The 22,885-nt window shown below is 35.4% G+C and overlaps 1 protein-coding gene across 3 annotated transcripts in view; it reads right to left on the reverse strand.

Annotated features, from left to right (window-relative positions):
- Positions 1–22,885, reverse strand: part of LOC136027384 (uncharacterized) — a 131,431-nt gene that overhangs the window by 48,310 nt on the left and 60,236 nt on the right. The window contains exon 1 of one of the 3 annotated variants that reach the window (XM_065704574.1): positions 15,138–15,254. The exons of the other annotated variants lie outside the window; for them this stretch is intronic. The gene's annotated coding sequence lies outside the window, so the exon portion shown is untranslated. Of the gene's footprint in view, positions 1–15,137; positions 15,255–22,885 lie in introns of those variants that run through there. 3 annotated transcript variants of the gene reach the window in all.

The raw sequence follows: 22,885 nt of genomic DNA on the forward strand, positions 1-22,885 counted from the left end.
GCAAAAAATCCATTGAAGGTACTATAGGCAACGGTAGAGCAATGCCATTGATTATGCAATATGTTGAAAAATATTCAGAAAATTATTAGTGTCATGTGTATACTGAAACAGATAATGTAGAATATCCACCGATAAGGTAAACAAATATGGTTCTGAAGCATAGGCGCTCCGAATAGCGGATGGAGATTCGCTAGATGTTTTCCAGAGAAATTGCCTACGGATTGTTCTGGGGACCCAGCTGACTGACCGACTTTCAAACAGTAGACTGTAGGTAAAGTTTGGTTCAATCTCGCTTTCTAGGGCTACAATGAGAGAAAGGTTGAGATGACTAGGGCACGTTCTATGGATGAAGGATGAATGATTATCCTTTTTGGCCAACCGTCTAAGGCTAAACGCAAATCAAGTCGTCCGAGGTTGGGGTGTGAGCATGTCATAAAGAAAGATTTAAAGGAAAGGGTAACTTCCTGAGAGGGTGGAAAGAGGGATGCTCTGAATAGATTGAGATGGAGGAGGAGTGTGCGTAAGTTTGTTGGCCTCAGGCGGCTTGGTGATGTGGTGAGTTGTTAGTAGCAGTAGAAGTGGGTAAATATTCACCATTCACATAGCAAATTAATGGTGGTGATAAAGAAACCTGACTAAATAGAAGGTTTTGCCCGCATCAAACTCCTTAGGAAACCTTTGCTGGTGGCATGGAAGAAACACTCGCAAAAGCGCTAAAACACACGTTGTTTGTAGTATATTATAAAAGAAAACGCCTTTTTTCTTCGAGTTTCAAAATATTGACTCGTGACTTGAAAAATTTAAATTTCTTATCGAACCGGAAATCGAATAGAGGTACGTGCAGATTTGTTGTTCCTATTTAGAATCAGAGATTATTTTCTAATTTAACAGATTTCACCCCACTGTGGGCAAGAAACATTTTTCAGTCTTCTGGTCACTAGCGACAGCCTAAAAGCGAGTTGCAAAAGGAAACAGGATTTGAGCTGCCAACGCACTCTTGATGTAATTTTATTTTTACTTGAATTTGGAAAGTTTCCCTTGTTTTGAAATACAATTCAAAAGTGGAACTGTTGGAAAGAAGTAAATAAGTCATATATTTAACTGTTTTAAGTTATTTTCTAATTTTCATCTAGTTGCCATTTTTTCACCAATTAGGAAAACTAAAATAGTTAGTGAAACGGAAGGGACCTTAAGAGGTACAGTAGCTGGAGAGGGATATAATAGGAAGAGTGTTGGCTGGAGAAGACAGTCAATTCGTTGTTGGCAGATAATGTGAACAATTCTATTTAGTTCTAATTGCACTGCTGTTCCAGTGATTCTCATATAAACGAAAATCACAAATTTAACATCTTAGAACTTTGACCTTTTCACTCATTGTGCCAAGAAAAGTTCAATTTTTAACGGGATTAAATAATAAAGTCTAAGTATTTTTTCAAATGAAAGCCAAGAGCGTCATTAAAACTGAAACGAAAAAAAAATATCCTATATTTAATGTGGGCTACCGCCCCCTCATCTCCCTTATTTCCACTAAAGCTTGCAGTGCTTCACTGAAAGCATAATAGAGGGTAAAAATAAAGATACACAAAGACAGGCAGATTGGTAATAATTTTTGTTTTATTTGCTGATTTTCTTTCAAAAATCACTAGTAATATTTAAACTACATTAAAGTTTTAGTGATTCAGTTTTTACCGGATGGCTAAATACACTGATGAGCGTCCTCATTCAGCCTCCCATAAGTGATGTCTCTGATTACTGGAGAAACTGGGTCGTAATGGGGATCGGGAGTTTTTTTCTTCACCTTAATTATATTAATAAATAAATGAAAGTATCTTTACAAAAAAAGTTGAAACTGGCTACAAGTGACCGGTATCAAGGCATTATCAACTAAATTGGCGACAATAGGCTAAAAAATAAGAATTGGATTCTTTACCGTTTCTTTAAGTTTTATTTCTGATAAAACTTATGGTGGGCTCCCTAAGCATAATCTTCTTGGTCTGACTCAGGGGCAAAATCTTTTATTATCAATCCTACCATCTGCCAAGATAGTTTTTGGATTATATTTCCCCCAAAGATGAAGTATGGGTATACAGCACAGTACCATGGTGCGTCTTCTCCGCTATACCCTCACCTAAAATGCCTCTTTCGTAGTTTCAACTTCATTTTTATAAATTTTATATAATATTTTTCGTCCACTAATACCATCGATTACTGTACCTCCCTCCCCATTTCAAGAAAAGGGTCACTCACAGCCGACGGTCCACGAGACACCAATACCAGTCATCGAACAGTTCGTGGTAACTAACTGTAGTAAGGAGCGACCCGGCTCAATAGTAACCAAAACTCTAAAAAATTGAATTTTGATATCAATAGCTACATCAAAAGAATCGCATTATAATGCTGATTTTAAATATATAAGTTTCATCAAGTTTAGTCTTACCCATCAAAAGTTACGAGACCGAGAAAATTTGCCTTATTTAAGAAAATAGGGGAAAACACCCCCTAAAAGTCGTAGGATCTTAACGAAAATGACACCATCAGATTCAGCGTATCAGAGAACCCTACTGTAGAAGTTTCAAGCTCCTATCTACAAAAATGTGGAATTTTGTGTTTTTTGCCAGAAGACAAATCACGGGTGCGTGTTTATTTGTTTGTTTTTTTGTTTTTTGTTTTCTTTTTCTTTTTCCCAGGGGACATCGTATCGACCAAGGGGTCCTAGAATGTTGCAAGAGGGCTAATTCTAACGGAAATGAAAAGTTCTAGTGCCCTTTTTAAGTGACCAAAAAAATGGAGGGCATCTAGGCCCCCTCCCACGCTCATTTTTTCCCAAAGTCAACGGATCAAAATTTTGAGATAGCCATTTTGTTCAGCATAGTCGAAAACCTTAATAACTATGTCTTTGGGGATGACTTACTCCCCCACAATCCCTGGGGGAGGGGCTGCAAGTTACAAACTTTGACCAGTGTTTACATACCGTAATGGTTATTGGGAAGTGTATAGACGTTTTCAGGGGGATTTTATTTTGTTTGGGGGTGGGGCTGAGGAGAGGGGCTATGTCGGAGGATCTTTCCTTGGAGGAATCTGTCATGGGGGAAGAAAAATTCAATGAAAAGGGCGCAGTATTTTCTAGCATTACTATAAGAAAACAATGAAAAATAAACATGAAAACTTTTTTCAAATGAAAGGAAGGAGTAGCATTGAAACTTAAAACAAACAGATATTATTACGAATATGAGGGGTTCTAATAATACTTTACCATAAAGAGCGAGGTATTTAGGAGGAGATAAATACCTCGCTCTTTATGTTAAAGTATTTTTAGTAATTTCAACCATTTATTCTACGGCCTTTCTGATTCAAGGGTCATTCTTAAAGAATTGGGACAAAACTTACGATTTAGCGTAAAGAGCGAGGTATTAACGAGGGTACAAACCTCCTCGTATACATAATAAAAATATAAGGTTATGAAAGTTTGTTACGTAAGTTAATTCTTAAGTTACGTATATTTTTTACTAATAAAAACGTTCGTTAAAAATTAAAAGTTCTAGTTGCCTTTTTAAGTAGCCGAAAAATTGGAGGGCAACTAGGCCTCCTTCTCCACCCCTTATTTCTCAAAATCGTCTGATCAAAACTAAGAGAAAGCCATTTAGCCAAAACAGAATTAATATACAAATTTCATTTTGATAATTTATGTGCGGAGAGCCAAAACCAAACATACTTTAATTCAAAAACGTTCAGAAATTAAATAATAAAAAAACTAATTTTTTTAGCTGAAAGTAAGGAGCGACATTAAAACTTAAAACGAACAGAAATTACTCCGTATATGAAATGGGTTGTCCCCTCCGCAACCCTCGCTCTTTACGCTAAAGTTTGACTCTTTGCCACAATTCTACTTTTTAAAACAATTAAAAGCTTTAGCGTAAAGAGCGAGGCGTTGAAGAGGAGACAACCCATTTCATATACGGAGTAATTTCTGTTCGTTTTAAGTTTTAATGTCGCTCCTTACTTTCAGCTAAAAAAATTAATTTTTTTTTATTTAGTTTTTGGAAAGAGTCATTTGAGCAGATATACACAATGGCAATTGAAATATGGCAACATATATAATGGTTAAATGGGTGATTGTATCTCCAGTTACAAGAGAGTTTATTTGTATACGGTTTGCTAGAAAAATTCACCAACAACAATTTCAATTGATCCCGTTCGTTGTCAAATTGGTAGTAAGTTTAGAAAGTTAGACAGTTAGAAAGAACGTCTAGCTCAATTGAAGCATTGAATTTATTTTGATTATTTTTATAGGATTTTAAGAAAGACACTAAACCTAATAAACACTTAAACACATCAAAATTCAATTTAAAACAAACAAAAACTATGGTTTCACAGTTTAATCAACATGCACCTGCAAAACTGGTTTTAATAAACTGATTCGTGATGTTACCCTATATTTGTAGAAAAATGAAAAATCGATAATAGTTGAACTACGCAGGAATAATTCCATATCAATCATATCATTCATCTCACTATGGTCCGATTGCTAATTTTTACATATTTCTTCAAGTAAGAAGACCATATTCACACTTACATGAATAGTTCCAAAAGAAAAATCACTAAAAATCAATAAACTATGGATGCTGAAAAACGTGGTCACTTGATTAAGTAATGTGAAATGAAGGTTTAGAAGGTTTAGAAAAAACTAGTTTTAGAAAAAAAACTGCCCCAATCATAATTGGCTCAATTATATTTGCCCCAAGATCAATACTAATACCCCTTCCTCCCGAGTTAAAATGGGCCTCCATAAGCGACTTGACTGATTTCAGCTTCACCTATGCTCAGGGACAATGTAATTGAGGAGAGAAAGTACAACTTGCATTTACTACAACTAAGTACAATGCTACCATAATTAATTATACACTCGAACCGAAGAACGAAGTTTCTTTTTGGCACCTATCTGCGTAAATATTTAAACTATTTGGTGCATTGACTTAATAATACGCAGATTTCACCATGCCGCACAAAAAAAAAAAAAAAAAAAAAAAAAAAAAAAAAAAGATCAGAACTTAATGGATGATAAAATTTGATAATTTTACCCCTTAGGATATTTCAAAATAGTTATCATTGCGCTATTTTGGTTAAAACCAATCCTCAAACAGTAAAAAAGTAATTCTGAAAAAGCAAAGGGACTATAAATCTAGTCACTAGATAGTGGATTTCAAAGCTCTTAATCCAGGGTAAATTTTCAGCAAGGATGGAATTGTCAGGGGAAAATTTTCTATTGGAAGATTTTACTCGTGAATTTCCCACATATGGAGGAGGCCGATTTCCCGGCATTGTTTCAAATGATCAGAAATTAAATAAAAAAAAAAGTTTTTTCATCTGAAAATATGGACCAACATTAAAAGTCAAAACGAATAGATCTTATCCCGTTTAAGAGGGGGTTCACTTTCCAAAATCCCTTGCTCTTTGCACTAAAGTTTGACTTTTTGTCCCGGTTCTTAGGAACGACACCTGAAGCACAAGAACCGATTAATTGGAATAAGAAGATTTTTCACCTCTCATATACGGAATAATTTCTGTTAGTCCTCACATTCAGCTACAAAAAAGGTTTTATCATATTTAATACAAAATAAAGATCTATGTGGCGTCTATGCATACAAATAATATTATTCCAAAGAGTCAAGCAATCTTAATGACAATCACACATCAGATTTAAATATCAGAGAATCCTGCTTTGGAGGTTTCAAGCTCCTAACTACAAAAATGTCGAATTTTGTATTTTTGCCGGGAGAAAGAACAAATGGTCTTAAACGATCGGGAGAGGGCTTATTTGGACGAGATTTATAAGTTATAGTGTTCTTTTTAAGCAATCGAAATGATTGAAGGGCAACTAGCCCCCTTCCACGCCCCTTTTTTACCAAAGACATCCGATCAAAATTTTGAGATATCCATTTGATTTGAACAATTGACGCCAAAGTTTTTTTTTTTTGTCGCAATTGTTTAAGAAAGACTGCCAAAACACAAGGACGGGTGACATTGAATGAGAAGCATCTTTAAAGAACTTTAAGACTTTATTGTAAAAAAAAAAGGGGTTGGATAAAGGACAGCTTCCCTCATATTCAGAAAAATATCTGTTCTTTTTTAAGTTTTAAGGTTGCTCTTTAATTTCATTTGAAAAAACTTAATTTTTTAGCAGGAAGCCGAAGCTTCATGGGAGCAGGTTAAGAGTCATGCTCTTAACCGAAAGAAACAAGAAAAGTACAGTTAGCAATGTCGAAGTCTATGAAGCAAAAATAAAGATAGCATAATTTTCGTGAGAAGTTCAGAATTATTTGCATAGCATTGTGGCAGAAAAATTGCAATAATAATTACACAAATTTCTGAAAATGATATTAACTATAGGCCTACATCCAAAACTCTTTTCATGTTCTAGAGTTTTCCAAAATATCTATATATCTCATTTAGGGCAATATTCATAAATAATTGAATTTCTATCAAAAATATCGATTGCACCTCCTCAAAAATACGAATGATAATATAACAAAAACACGAATTCTTTGGTTGACAAATGAAACCTATATTTGACGTCCCTTTTAACAAAAATTCAGGTTTCGCTCTATTTCGACTAATATCAACCAATAAATTTGTGTTGGCCAGCATTTGTGTTGAAACGCACTAACAAAAAAGGGTGTCAATAGATACTAGTGATAAATGCAACAGCAGAAATATAGCTCTTTACTTCTGTCAAACCTCTAAGCTAAGACGATCCAGATTACCAAGGGTTAGATATATGAGTTCGAGTAAGACGATCGAGTTGAGTTCGAGTATATGAGTCTCGAGCAAGACACTCGAGAGTTTTGCAGTTGTGCTTTAATGAATTCAATGACAAAAAGAAAAAGCATTTCAAACAGTAGCAGGGGTCTCATTTTCAGCACAACTTTATGGGTATGCCTTGAGATTGAAGGCTAAACTGTTTCCGATGCCTGTTATGAAAAGGACCAAACCCGCTGTTAGGAAAAGCAACAGGAGAAGTTTTCCATGCTGTGCATGCTTCAGATTACCAAACAGTTCGTGGTAACGAACTGTAGTAAGGAGCGACCCGGCTCAATAGTAACCAAAACTCTAAAAAATTAAATTTTGATATCAATAGCTACGTCAAAAGAATCGCATTTTAATGCTGATTTTAAATATATAAGTTTCATCAAGTTTAGTGATACTCTTTGCCACAGTTCTACTTTTTAAAACAATTAAAAACTTTAACGTAAAGAGCGAGGGATTGCGGAGGGGACAACCCATTTCATATACGGAGTAATTTCTGTTCGTTTTAAGTTTTAATGTCGCTCCTTACTTTCACCTAAGAAAATTATTTTTTTTTATTTAATTAAATAAGAGATCCCCGAAAGTTGTGACCTGAGAGTGAACTGTGAAACAAGTCATTGTAAGTGAAACAAGTCATTAGTCATAGCCATAAGTACTTGTTGTGTTTTAAAAGACCTGAAGCATAAAGGACAGAATGATCACAGAGAGTAGAATAAAGTCTGGCCAGCGCACGTCTATTATACTTCCCTTTGCTTGCCACAATCTTTGCATAGCCAATCTGAATCTTTTTACTTATATCACAAACAGTACGCTGACGTAAACTCGAAAGATCAAACAGTTCGTGGTAACGAACTGTAGTAAGGAGCGACCCAGCTCAATAGCAACCGAAACTCTAAAAAACGGATTTTTTATAACAATAGTTACATCAAAAGAATTGCATTATGATGCTGATTTTAACTACAGTAAGTTTCGTTAAGTTTAGACTTACCCATCAAAAGCTACGAGCCTGAGAAAATGTCCCTTATTTTAGAAAACAGGGGAACACTCCTTAAAAATCATCGCATCTTAAAGAAAATCACACCATCAGATTCAGCGTATCCGAGAACCTTACAGTAGAAGTTTCAAGCATCTATCTACAAGAATGTGGAATTTTGCATTTTTGCCACAAGACAGAACACGGATGCGTGTTTATTTGTTTTTTTCTTTTTCCCATGGGTGATCGCATCGACCCATTGGTCCTAGAATCTCGTGTGAGAGCTCATTCTAACGGAAATGAAAAGTTCTAGTGCCCTTTTTAAGTGACCAAAAAAATTGGAGGGCACCTAGGTGCCCTTTCCATGGAAAATTCCTCCTCTTTCCTAGGAGGAATTTTTCATGGGGGTCGAGAATTTCCATGAAGGGGGTGCAGAATTTTTTAGTATTTTTTTAAAGAACAATGAAAAAAAAGGTAAAATTCTAGTTAATTGATTTCTTGCTATCTCGGAAAGGGTTAAGGTTAGGAGAATGAAACTTTCAGGGATGGGTCTACAGGCTAAGGTACGTCCCGGGAAGGTATTTTAAAACACCCACCTCCACTCCTTCTCCCTCTAGAGGGCCCTAAATTTGCCTACATGACAGGTCTATACCTATTGAAATTTGACAAAACAACATTTTACCTTAATTTTCAGTTACTAGTTGCTTTTTATCTACCTTTAGTTCTGAAAATACAATTCCTGTTATTTGAGAAAAATTTTGAGCCATATCAATGTTGTTTTTTTTTAATTTAGGATATGTATTTGCATATCTTTAAAACCTTATAAAATGGAATTGAGCAAATTTACGAAGCTGAAAATTTTTTTGTTGTACTTCAATTAAGCAGAAGATCTATTTTGAAAGGTTTCACTTTTACAACACACATATTTTTAAAGGTCATCAAAGGTCAGGGCCCTCTAGACGGAGAAGCAGTGGAGGTAGTTGCTTCAAAATACCTTCCCGGGACATACTTTAGTCTGTAGATTCATTCCTGAAAGTTTCATTTTCCTAACCTAAACCCTTACTGAGATAGCAAGAAGTCAATTAACTAGAATTTTACCCCAAAAAAATATGAAAAAGTTTTTTCAACTGAAAGTAAGGAGCAGCATTAAAACTTAAATCGAACAGAAATTACTACGCATATGAGGGGTTTACCTCCTCCTAATACCTCGCTCTTTACGCTAAAGTAACTTTATTAATTTCAACTATTTATTCTACGGCCTTTGTGATTCAGGGGTCATTCTTAAGGAATTGGGACAAAACTTAAGCTTTAGTGTAAAGAGCGAGGTATTAACGAGGTGGTGAACCCCCTCATATACGTAATAAAAACATACAAATATAGAAGTTCGTTGCGTAAGCTAATTCGTAAGTTACGTATATTTTTACAAATAAAAACGTTCGTAAAAAATTAAAATTTCTAGTTGCTTTTTTAAATAAAGTATAATGTATCCGTATATGAAAGGGGCTGTTCCCTCCTCAACGCCCCGCTCTTTACGCTAAAGTTTATTACTGTTTTAAAAAGTAGAGTCGATAGAAAGAGACACTTTAGCGTAAAGAGAGTGGCGTTGAGGAAGGGACAGCCCCTTTCAATTACGGAGTAATTTCTGTTCGTTTTAAGTTTTAATATCGCTACTTACTTTCAGTTTAGAAAACTTGTTTTTTTTAATTTAATTAGTAATACAGATACCAAGCCAACGAATACAATCAACAAGAGGGATAGTGAAGTTATTACAGTGAAGCGGAATAGCAGTAGTACAGTTATAGGGAAGAAACTCAGATTTATCTATGTTAAGTGAAAGACCAATATCAGAGAAAGCATCGGAAACTATAGAGACCATTTGGGAAAGATCCTGTTTGGAACGGCTAATCAGAAGCAAGTCGTCAGCATACGCAATGTACGCATAGTGAAGCCTCTGTTAATCAATATAATGTTTTCTGCTCTTGCGAATGGCCTAAGTGGGAACTCCGTACGACCCTCTGTTGCTTAGCAACAAAAAATTCAGCTTCGTCTTAGTCGACACGTTATGACTTTTCCTGAGATTAAAATCATACAATGGGCAAAATATCCTATCCTCACTTATTTGTTTTCACTCTTGATAATGACCGAAGAAAAAATTAAACTGACACAATTTTGCTAATTGGAACATGAAGAGTTTCGAGTAGTAGGACAATTTCGCTCTCAGGTCAAGAGGCGTCTGACTCAATTTCAACATTGAACGAATTTCTAAAAGGAAAACTCAAGCCGAAACACCTCTTAGAATTTTTTTTTTGCAAAAATAAAATTTTCACTGTACACACAAAAGCTTTCGTTCAAATATAACCATTATACTTCGTCATCATAGAATTCCCAAGAGAGATTACAAGTTATTTATTTCACCAGCATAATCACCTAGGGCCACTCCAAAAATACATTATGCCGCTTCGATGGCTATTTCATTTCTTGTTTTAAGTCGAAGACATTTTATACCTTGCCACGAATGGAACAACACATGAATCTTCCAGCCGTATTAATGGAGCTACAAACTGGGTCTATAAACCTTTCAACACCTCCATTCCTCGCTCATTGCAATGTCCATTTCAGCAGACCAGCAGACATGTTCTACCTTTTGGAAATGGAATTACGCGACGATTCTCCATCTGTATGATTAGAGAGCCAATGTAGAGGAGTTAACCTTTCAATGCCCCCCTCCCATATTTAGTTATAAAGTGGATAGTTAGGCATACTTCACAGTGTTTCAAATGAATACGCAGCCAACAATCATTTTCAGTCAATATTATTTCTAGAAGACCAATTTTGCACAAAATCACCAGCAAAAAGGTAGGCAGGCATTGTATTTTTTTTATTTTCTTTTATGGGCTCGAAATCTACAGGGCATGTACCCTGGATCAATGGGGGTTGAGAATGACGATTTTTAGGGTTTTCGCATTCACTTGAAATTTGATAACCAAGGTACTCTCCTTGGTTTGATTTACCCTCAACCAGGCGTTGCACTCCCGGCCGAAGGCATTAAATCAGGAGATCGGTACCTGCGAAAAGAGCATAGGTCAGCATGCAAAAGGTTGTTTAAGCACCTACAACCAAGGAAAAACTAGGTCGAAAAATTGTATATTGTTGAAGTTCACAACACAGGCACAAGTAGGCTTATAATTTTGATTGTTTCGGGAATTTCTCCTCTTTGACAAAGAGTGACTTGAAAGCAAGAAATGTGAAGCTTCCTGCTCTTCAGGGACAATGAGGTGCATACCCGCACCGATTGGTTAAACTTTCTGTTCGTCAATTCGTTTTTTCAATTGAGGCGTTTTAAAACTAAGAACATTAACTGGACGCCAGGAAATAGAGTGTAAAGTTTATTTAAATATAGCGTATAGTGAGACCGTATTAACAAGTCATCATTTGTTTTTTGCTTTTGTTTTGTTTTTGGATTTAATAAGAAAGATATTCCTTCAGACATACCATTTTTTAAGATCTAGAGGTAGTTGACAACTCTGGCATTCAATCAGATAAACAAAGTAAAAGTTTAGTAACAACTTTGTTAGCGAACTCAACTCCTAAATATAAATTAAATAAAAAACAAGTTTTTGTAACGGTAAGTAAGGAGCGACATTAAAACTTAAAACGAACAGAAATTACTCCGTACATGAAAGAGGCTTTCCCCCCTCAATGCCTCGCTCTTTACGCTAAAGTTTGACCCTTTCTCTTAACTCTACTTTTTGAAACAGTAAGAAACCTTAGCGTAAAGAGCGGGGCGTTGAGGAGGAAAAGCCCCTTTCATATACGGAGTAATTTCTGTTCGTTTTAAGTTTTAATGTCGCTCCTTACTTACCGTTACAAAAACTTGTTTTTTATTTAATTTCTGGACGTTTTTGAATTAATGCATGTTTTGATCTTGGCTCTCTACACATATTAAATAAAAAAAACAAGTTTTTTCAACTGAAAGTAAGGAGTGACATCAAAACTTAAAACGCACAGAAATTACTTCGTATATGAAAGAGGCTGCTTCCTCATCAACGCCCCGCTCTTTACGCTAAAGTTTGACTCTTTCTCTCAATTCTTCTTTCTAAAACAGTAAAAAACTTTAGCGTAAAGAGCGGGGCGTTGATGAGGAAGCAGCCTCTTTCATATACGAAGTAATTTCTGTGCGTTTTAAGTTTTGATGTCACTCCTTACTTTCAGTTGAAAAAACTTGTTTTTTTATTTAATTTCTGAACGTTTTTGAATCAATGCATGTTTTGATTTTGGCTCTCCGCAGAGGAATGATCAAAACGAAATTTGCATATTTTTTTTTTGGCTCAATGGCTTTCTCATAATTTTGATCGAATGATTTTGAGAAAAAAAGAGCGGGGGACGAAGCCTAGTTGCCCCCCGATTTTTTGGTTAATTAAAAAGGCAACTAGAACTTTTAATTTTTTACGAATCTTTTTATTGGTAAAAGATTTACGTAACTTATAAATTAGCTTACGTAAAGAACTTTTGTATTCTCATGTTTTTATTACATATATGAGGGGATTCGCCCCATCGTCAGTACCTCGCTCTTTACACTAAAGCTTAAATCTTATCCCAATTCATTAAGAATGACCCCCTGAATCACAAAAGCCGTAGAATAAGTAGTTGAAATTACCGAAAATACTTTAGCGTAAAGAGCGAGGTATTAGAAGGAGGTGAGCCCCTCATATGGGTAATAATTTCTGTTTGTTTTAAGTTTTATTGCTGTTCCTTACTTCCAGCTGAAAAAGCTTTTTCACTTTTATTTTTTAATTGTTTTTTTTTAAATAATGCTAGTAAATCCTGCTCTCCCTTCATGGAAATTTTCTTCTCCCATTACAAATTCTCGAAGGAAAGTTCCCCCAGCATATCCCCCTCTTCTCAACCCCTCCCCCAAACCAAAAAAATCCTCCTGAAAACGCCTGTATACTTCCCAATAACCATTACTATATGTAAGCACAGGTCAAAGTTTGTAACTTGTTGCCCCTCCCACGGGGACTGTGGGGGAGTAAGTCGTCCCCAAAGACATAGTTATAAGGTTTTTTGACTACGCTGAATAAAATGGCTATCTCAGAATTTTGATCCGTTGACTTTGGGAAAATAATTAGCGTGGGAGGGGGCCTAGGTGCCCTCCAATTTTTTTGGTCACTTAAAAAGGGCACTAGAACTTTTCATTTCCGTTAGAATGAGCCCTCTTGCAACATTCTAGGACAACTGGGTCGATACGATCACCCCTGGGAAAAAAAAAAAAAACAAAAAAAAACAAAAAAAAAAAAAAACAAAAAAACACGCATCCGTGATCTGCCTTCTGGCAAAAAATGCAAAATTCCACATTTTTGTAGATAGGAGCTCGAAACTTCTACAGTAGGGTTCTCTGATACGCTGAATCTGATGGTGTGATTTTCGTTAAGATTCTATGACTTTTAGGGGGCGTTTCCCCCTATTTTCTAAAATAACGCAAATTTTCCCAGGCTCGTAACTTTTGATGGGTAAGACTAAACTTGATGAAACTTATATATTTAAAACCAGCATTAAAATGCGATTCTTTTGATGTAGCTATTGGTATCAAAATTCCATTTTTTAGAGTTTTGGTTACTATTGAGCCGGGTCGCTCCTTACTACAGTTCGTTACCACGAACTGTTTGAAACAATTAAAACGAAATTTGCATATTAATTAATTGCAATTAATCGGAAGATTTTAAGAAAAAGAAACGAAGGAGGAGGCCTAGTTGCCCTCTAAGTTTTTGATTACTTAAAAAGCAACTAGAACTTTTAATTTCTTACAAACGTTTTCATTGGTAAAAAATATACGTAACTTACGAATTAACTTACGTAACGAACTTCTATATTCGTAATTTTTTTTTGCGTATATGAGGGGGTTCAACCCTCGTCGATACCTCGCTCTTTACACTAAAGCTTAGATTGTGTCCCAATTCCTTAAGTATGACCTCTGAATCACAAAGGCCGTAGAATCAATAGTTGAAATTACTAAAAATACTTTAGCGTAAATAGCGAAGTATTACGAGGAGGTAAACCCCTCATATGCGTAATAAATTCTGTTCGTTTTAATTTTTAATGCTGCTCCTCACTTTCAGTAGAAAAAAACTTTTCATATTTATTTTTCATTGTTTTTTTAAATAATGCTAGAAAATCCTGCGCCCCCTTCATTGGGATTCTCTTTTACCATGAGAAGTCTCTCCATGTAAATATCCTGCCATGTAACCCCCACCCCTAAACCAAAAAATCCCCCTGAAAACGTCCTAGCTACAGTAGTGAAAACCATATTTATAAAAATTACCATGGGTCACGAATAAGGCCCCTTCCTCGTCTAAAGACACCAAGTCATACGGGCTTGGTGTACCAGACAAATACCAGGCATATGGTTCTACGCAACCAGGGCACCTCAATGAGTTCTATTTTATAGTGGGCAAAATGCCAAGATTTGGCCACGGGCCACTAACAAACCACAGCTCTACTTCTGAACCCCAAGCGCATTTCTTGTTGTGTCCTTTTTGTTTTGAGTCACTAATATAAACTTGATCCTTCTTTTAAATCCAAATAGAACTAATATAAACTGATATTTATAAAAAGAAAAGTTTTACAAGTATATTTTTATAGGTATAATAAGTATATTAATCCTATCTATAGTTATGCTTTTTCTAATGATTTTTATCTGGGTTAATTTGACAATTAGGAAATGTCCTAAAAGCACCAATCACCTAATTGATGTTCATTTTGGGTTACACAAGGGGCAGTGAGTAAAACAGGAAGATCAATTTCATAAAAAAAAAAAATCGGAAGGATGTACACAGACAGTTCTTTGGGTTTCAATCAAAAAATACGCAAATCTATTTTCTATTACGTTAAATTCCTCTATTCTTGGTAAATACTGCCAGAAATACGTATGGAGGTTTGCCAGCAAGAAAATGGTACAAAAAGCGCACATGGTACAAAAAAGTGAATTGAAAACTTGCTCAATTTCGAAACAGGAAAAAAAGAAGTGAAGCTGCAGATATGCTCAATGGCATAAGGGCGGAAGTTGCCTCAAGTTACCTTAAGGGCGAAAATTACCTCATTTTTCGAGGCAGTGCGAAACCCCTTGCATTAATTGGTCACTTTACATCAAAGGTTATTAGAGAATTAGAATGGGAGGTTCGATGAAATATAAGAGGAGGAATATAATCTTCTTTACAAATTTCAATGAATTGCTACAATATCATTTTTCCCAGCAGAAATTTCAACGTTCTTGGTAAACACTGTGGATAATATTTTTGGGGCGTTTGTCCCTTTTTGACCATGTCAACGGTAGTAAAAATTCACTCTGTAAACAATTGCCTACCTCCACAGATAGGATAAAAACAAGCAATATCCTTTATCTTAGAAAAACTGTATTGTAGAATAATTTCTAGAAGTACACGTTCAGGTCTCCGTTCACAAGCATATCGCGGAAACAACTGAGAACCGTTAGGTCTAATTCTTAATCAGGTTAACCTAGTTGACAGGAAAACCTTGCATATGAAACATGGGAAGGATGGTAAATAATTTGTCAAAACTTTCAGTATGGCAGAAGTGCCAAAAATACACGATGAAAGCTAAAGAATGTTTACAGCAAGATCCGAGTTTTCTAATAGGTATTTCAACACGGAACGTTTTGCTACATTATTATATTGACTTCTAGTTACAGTAACTTCGGTGGGGGAACACATTTGTGAATAAAAAAAGGACAAATTATACAGAAAGTACAAGAATTTGTAGCAACAGAATCGCAAAAAAATGAATAAATTGTACCAGTCTATATTTTTGAGGAATAGGGATGGGGAAGGGGTTAAGGGGACAACTTTAGGGCCCAGTTTCTACGTAAGTGCCAAGGTAAAAATTATTCTGAGATGCAAAGAAAACTATCTGGAGTTGATTTAAGAAGCCATTTTATATAACTACTAAATAATATGAATATTCAAATGATTGTTTCAGAACAAATCTTGTAGTCTTTTCTAAAGGTGTTTCCGGGTCGTGTTATAACATACAAAGGGCTACAGTCTCAATCTTAAGATACTTGGGCTTATGACATTTAATGTTAAGTGATAATGGGCAAAAAAGGGAATATGACCATCTATCAGTAATTATATTAAAAGTAAGCTGAAAATTCCTGCTACAAGACAAAGGGTTTCACAGTAATGTCACCAAGAAGGTAGGGCAAAGGTTTGAGGATAAGTTTTGTTTTGTTATATGTTATAATTAAATATAGTTAGCAGAAAATTTGTTCATAATACATTATAGCTCCTTTTGGTATCTAATGTCATTTCTGGGACAAGAAGTAGAATGGGTTAAAAATATTAACCATTTTACTTACACCGATCAAAAGTATAAATTACTGTCTTCCTGGGATATATATTTCTATACATAAAATGCAGCGTTTATGACGGTGTTTTTGCATACATACTGCCAAACATCGTAAACTAATCAAGCCACAGATAGTCAAGCATAGCAAGTGAAACGAGCAAGGGGATGCAACAAAACCGAGGGTTTAAAAAGGAGGTGACCACAAGCGAGGGCACATTTGCAAAGCTAAAGACATAAGCTACCAAACGTTACCAGCGAAGCGAGAGGACGGAGGCAAAACAAAACCCTTGAAACGAGATTTTCGCTAGCTAATGTGTCATGAACTTAACAATTACTCAAGGTCGTTCTTATTTGTATTACTTAATTCTTAGTTATATGTTAAATGCATATATAAAGTAGCTAATTTGTGATACACTCGCAATATATCCTTATTTCTCCTAAAGGTCAAGAAAAAGGCAGGCATTGCGGCCATTTAAGTGGCGGTTACGGCTGCGTTGCGGCTTTTTGTCCTTGATTTTTTTTTTCTTTTTTTGCTAGCGAATACTCTCTTCATACTTCATATTTTCTCATAGTAAACAAAAGAAAACAGACGAATTGTAAACTCTCCCCTCTCTCTCTCTCTCCCTATCATCCTCTCGCTTTCTTTCTTTCTTTTTCCCTTGAGAGTAGGGGGGGTACTTGCACCCAAGATTTGATTGTCCTTCATACTTTTTAAAAACACCCTTTTTTAGTATTAAACAACAAAATTGTTCCCCCCCCCACAATTTCCATGAAGCAACACCAGTGATCAAAGACTCCCACATTTATGGCTCTATTTATTTTTCTAAGGTAAAAGATAGGCCTAACCGTAAGTGGCTCAAAATTTACACTTTTTGAGAAAAAAATAGCCTGATTATTCATTTAGCCATTCAGTGGAATAATTTTACACAGCGAATATTGCCTTTCTCTCAAATTTCAGAGGATAGGGCAAAATCTAGTCTGACTCCCCTCTTCAAGCACCGTAACTTGTTTTTATTCAATTTTTGTCCGCCTTAAATATCATACACAGAGCTCTCTTAAATGTGAGGGGGGTGTCATCTCCCCAGTAGTCAGGGTTTCGTTGCATAAAATTGTTCATGAACGATGATAATCATCTTTGAAATAAGCACCCTTCAAAAAATTTTAGGAGGGAGGAAGGGTTGAAATGTCAAAATGGATTATCTGTTCACAGGTCTCAGGTTTCTAAAAGGTATTCCTTGCACGATTCCTCTTCTTAGGAAATGGTCTCAACCCTACTTCTTCCATGCAGGTAAGCCTATGAATGTAATGTTTTATGTTAGTCTCAAAATATTTCCGTAATAAGAGGGAAACTGTCACCACAGAGCATATATGTTGCATAACTAGTCTAATTACATTCTTCTGAATGATGGGAGGCTAAGGGGTAAATTCTCCCATCTCCCTCCAAATTTACTTGAAAGACCTCTCACTGAAAACTAGAAAGTTTTAGAGCAGAAATTTCCTATTTGAGACTTCAGATGCCCCCTTCCCACCCCAGCCAAAAATAGAACCACTAACCACCATACTATTAGAAGGTGCTCTACTATACAGCAATATAGATAAGGTTAAATAATAAAAAAAAAAACAATAAACTGAAAACAAGGAGCAATATCAAAACTTAAAATGAACAGAATTATTCCGTATGTGAGAAAGCAGCCTACTCCTCAGCCCCTCGCTCGTAACATTGAAGTTTGTTAGTGCTTTAAAAAAGCTTCCTATTCCAATTCAATCGCCCTTGTGTTTCAGTGGTTGCTAAAAAAATGGACAAAAAGCCTAACTTTAGCTCAAAGACCGAAAAGTTGAGAAGGGGATAGGCCACCTCATATACAAAATAATTTATTTCTAATATTGCTCCTTATTTGAAGTTGAAAAAAACTTATTTATTTACTTAATTTCTGATCACTTTCGAATCATACCCAGACCTAAATAAAAGAGATGATAAGGGATATCTGCCTCATAAACACCCGGTTTACCACTGATAATTTCTATATATTAATGATCGTATATTGATTAATAGTGTCCTTCTTAAGAATTATTCTGTTAGATTGTAAACAAAATTTTGGACAAAATTTAGTAATATTTTCTCAAAATTCTCGATGAATAACAGTTTTGTTGAATATGTCTTTAACAATATTTTTACTGCAGAAATTCGGGTGGGTGGAAATGGGTATTATTGTTCACGTAGATGGGAATTATGCGTGACTTTTGATCTTTTACGCATCTAAAGCCATCACCATCTCGACAATAGGGACATCTGATGTTTAAATACGGTACATTGTGTAATTGTATTTAAATACACTGTATATAAATAGGAAAAGAGAAATATTACGATTTACAATAAAGGAAAACCAAACTTCTGGTAGCACATGTCTACCCCAAGAAAATTAATGGCTGGGCTCATGATTCCCCAGCCCCTCTTTTCCACCTCTGTGCAGGTAGACAGGTACATGTAACATTTTATGCTACATAGAAAAAGATTGTGGGAAAGGCACTGGCAATATTACCCCTGACCTCCACGCCGAAGCAATAATAGAGGCGTAGAACAGAAACATTCCAGGGAATCAAGAGGGATCATTTACGCATTTCTTATCAGATGCGCCATTATACATCACTGAATATAAATTTATGAAAATTCTAGTGAAACAACTTAGTTAAATAAGGTATTAAGACAAATGCCCATATTAACCAATTACATTGTACGGACCACGTGAATTTTCAGGAACAAATACGCTTCCGTGCGGAATTACTTTCTCTGCAAGTGGGAAGTTCAATATACAATTTTTTTGTGCTTTTAAATCCATTGGCTATAAAAAAAAACTTCCAATTAATAGGAACTTGGTTAGCTTTCGGCAAAATTGTAGTTCGGCGCCAAAAAAATGGCAGAAAACGCCGCTTTCCCGTGACACAATCTTTTTGATCACTCAAAAGAACGCTAGAACTTTTAATCTTCTAGGGCCATTGGTTTGATATGATTACCCCTTGGGAAAAAAAGTAATTTCATTCCGATCTCTTTAAGGGTTGCTTCACCCTTTTTTTTTTAGAAAGTAACCAAATTTCCTCAAGCTTGAAGCTTATGATGATAACATTAAACTTGATTAATATTGTATATCTAGAACCAGCATTAAAAGTCAATTTTTGTTAAATCAACGGTTTCCAGAATTGCTTTTTTTACAGTTTGGCCCCAGTTGTCCCTTTCTTATAGTTCGCTACCACGAACTTTGTTAGCGGAGCCTCAAATGGATCAAGTCAGTCAATGGGGCTTAAAAGGAACTTTGTATAATCATCTATGACAATGATTCATTTTGAACAGAATTTATAAATGTTTAGAGATGAATACGTCACAACACGTAGTCGGGGCCAATGAAACTGTGATGCTTTATAAATAGCCATTTGATAGTTTATAGTTTTATTTTGATAAATATTTGATAGTTTTATTTGATAGTTTTAAATCAACTGTGAGCTTCAATATTTTCATTCGATGGTATTTGATCCCTTTTGGACCAGAATTGCCTCTTTGTATCGCAAAACTGTCATACCTCCCCTACGATGTGGCGCAAAATCATACTCAAAAGGAGCATTACGAAACTTATTTGAAGTTCAAGACCCCTTTATCCGAAGTTTATAAGACCAGTGCTTCAAACGGACAACCTCTGGAAAAAAAACATATCTGTGAGTATTCTTTTCGGAAAATATAATTTCATATATTTTTTGATAAAGGCTTAAAACCTCCGTTTCACGGTTTTTTAAGACGTTGAATAAACTTTACCACGATCGCACCCCTTTGCGGGGTGCTTCCCCTTTTCCCCCTTTTCCAAAAATTACGCAAAATTGTTTATGCTAATAGCTTTCAAACGATACATCTAAAGTCGATTGATTTTCTGTGCTTCGAATGAACGTTAAAATTGGATTATTCTGACCAGGCTCGTATGCAAGAATTTTTGTTTTTGTTTTAGGGCTTCAATAATAAAAAAATCGCAAATTTTATCTTGTAATTTGAAAAAGTAGCGTCCAGAAATTGGAGAAAGTTAGGATTACGAGGGAGACCCAGGCCCCGGAACCCTTAACCCCCTTACGTACGTTCTGCTTTTGATACATTGGTTGATATAAAATTCCTTTTTAGAGTTTCAATCATTACTGACTTGGGTCACTCCTTACTTAAAGCTCGTTACCAGCATCTGCTTTGTCAGTACTAATAGCACTAATCATCTAAGCTGCTTTGTAATCTCCCAATGTCGACTTTATTTGCTAGATAAAAGTTCGAAACAGTAGCTGAATGATTTCACATTTTTTTTTTTTTTACATTTTTGAAAAATTTAATAGAAAACACTTAATGAGACATTGAGAAATCAGCTTACTTCGCAATAAACATTATCAATAGATTTCAGCAAGGAACCTTTCTCTACACAGTACAGCATAAAAGTACTTGGGAAAACAGCATCTGTTCTTAGAAAAGTTCAATTTGTTTCTATAAACCTGAATTTGGAAATTAGGTCAGGTACAAGCATTCAAGGTCGCTAGAACAAAAACCATTTGTTTTTGTTTCTATACAATTTAGTAATATGAATAACAAGAAGTAAATTTAGAAGGACGATTCTAACAATAACAGCGTTTCTATCATCTTGTTTTGTAAACATTTTTTATGATATGCAGCTAATGAATACAAAGGCTCTACCGTCAGCATCGATAGCTTCCAGGGATCCAAAATTCCCCTAATGCCATTAAGTGTTGTTACAAAGCGTCATTTGCAATAAATACTCCTATAATGCCAATATCCTCAAACGAGACCAACTTAATGTGGTAAGTTCAATCCCTCCATCCATAGGGGCACGCAAGATTTGGTGGACCGAGTGACTCCTTCTCTCTTATTGTAGAACTTTGTTCAACCTATTCAAAATTCATTGTACTCAAGAATTCATTGTAAATCGAATATTTAGAATTTGAAAATAATTTTAATACTGATACGGTACTTCAGTTCGAACTTGACTCGAAACTTGAACGAAACTGACTCAAATTCAAGTCAAGCCATGGGCTGAGACTTCGAGACCACCTAAACATTTGATTCTAAGAGATAGCGCTCGAGCTCAAACTTTATTCGATCTGGTTCCATCACTAGCGATGAGGAAGATATTTAGACGTAGATTGTGAGTAAGGGGTGGATATCAAACAGTTCATGGTAACGAACTATAGTAAGGAGCGACCCGGCTCAATAGTAAACGAAACTCTAAAAAATGTAATTTCGATGCTAAAAGATATATCAAAAGAATCAGATTTTTATGCTGATTTTAAATATATAAGTTTCATAAATTTAGTCTTTGTCATCAAAAGTTACGAGCCTGAGAAAATTTGTCTTTTTTCTTTTTCCCAGGGGTCATCGTATCGACCAAGTGGTCCTAGAATGTCGCAAGAGGACTCATTCTAATGGAAATGAAAAGTTCTAGTGCCCTTTTTAAGTGACCAAAAAACTGGAGGGTATTTAGGCCCCCTCCCACGCTCATTTTTTTCCCAAAGTCAACGGATCAAAATTTTGAGATAGCCATTTTGTTCAGCATAGTCGAAAACCATAATAACTATGTATTTGGAAATGATTTACTCCCCCACAATCCCTGGGGGAGGGGCTGCAAGTTACAAACTTTGACCAGTGTTTACATATAGTAATGGTTATTGGGAAGTGTACAGACGTTTTCAGGGGGATTTTATTTTGTTTTGGGGGTGGGGCTGAGGGGAGGGGGCTATGTTGGAGGATCTTTCCTTGGAGGAATCTGTCATGGGGGAAGAAAAATTCAAGGAAAAGGGCGCATGATTTTCTAGCATTACTATAAGAAAACAATGAAAAATAAACATGAAAACGTTTTTTCAAATGAAAGGAAGGAGTAGCATTGAAACTTAAAACGAACAGAGATTATAACGCATATGAGGGGCTCTAAAAATACTTTAGTATAAAGAGCGAGGTGTTTAGGAGGAGATAAATACCTCGCTCTTAATGCTAAAGTATTTTTAGTAATTTCACCTATTTATTCTACGGCCTTTCTGATTCAGGGATCATTCTTAAAGAATTGGGACAAAACTTAAGATTTAGTGTAAAGAATGATGTATTAACGAGGATACAAACCCCTTGTATACATAATAAAAATATAAGATTATGAAAGTTTGTTACGTAAGTTGCTAATTTATAAGTTACGTATATTTCTAGTTGCTAAATTAAAAGTTCTAGTTGCCTTTTTAAGCAACCGAAAAATTGGAGGGCAACTAGGCCTCCTTCTCCACCCCTTATTTCTCAAAATAGTCTGATCAAAACTAAGAGAAAGCCATTTAGCCAAAAAAAAAGAATTAATATACAAATTTCATTTTAATAATTTATGTGCGGAGAGCCAAAACCAAACATGCATTAATTCAAAAACGTTCAGAAATTAAATAAAAAAAACTAATTTTTTTAGCTGAAAGTAAGGAGCGACATTAAAACTTAAAACGAACAGAAATTACTCCGTATATAAAATGGGTTGTCCCCTCCGCAATCCTTCGCTCTTTACGCTAAAGTTTGACTCTTTGCCACAATTCTACTTTTTAAAACAAATAAAAGCTTTAGCGTAAAGAGCGAGGGATTGCGGAAGGGACAACCCATTTTATATACGGAGTAGTTTCTGTTCATTTTAAGTTTTAATGTCGCTTCTTACTTTCAGCTAAAAAAAAATAGTTTTTTTTTTTATTTAATTA

This window comes from Artemia franciscana, chromosome 5, assembly GCF_032884065.1.
Source record: "Artemia franciscana chromosome 5, ASM3288406v1, whole genome shotgun sequence".
NCBI classification, from domain to species: domain Eukaryota; kingdom Metazoa; phylum Arthropoda; class Branchiopoda; order Anostraca; family Artemiidae; genus Artemia; species Artemia franciscana.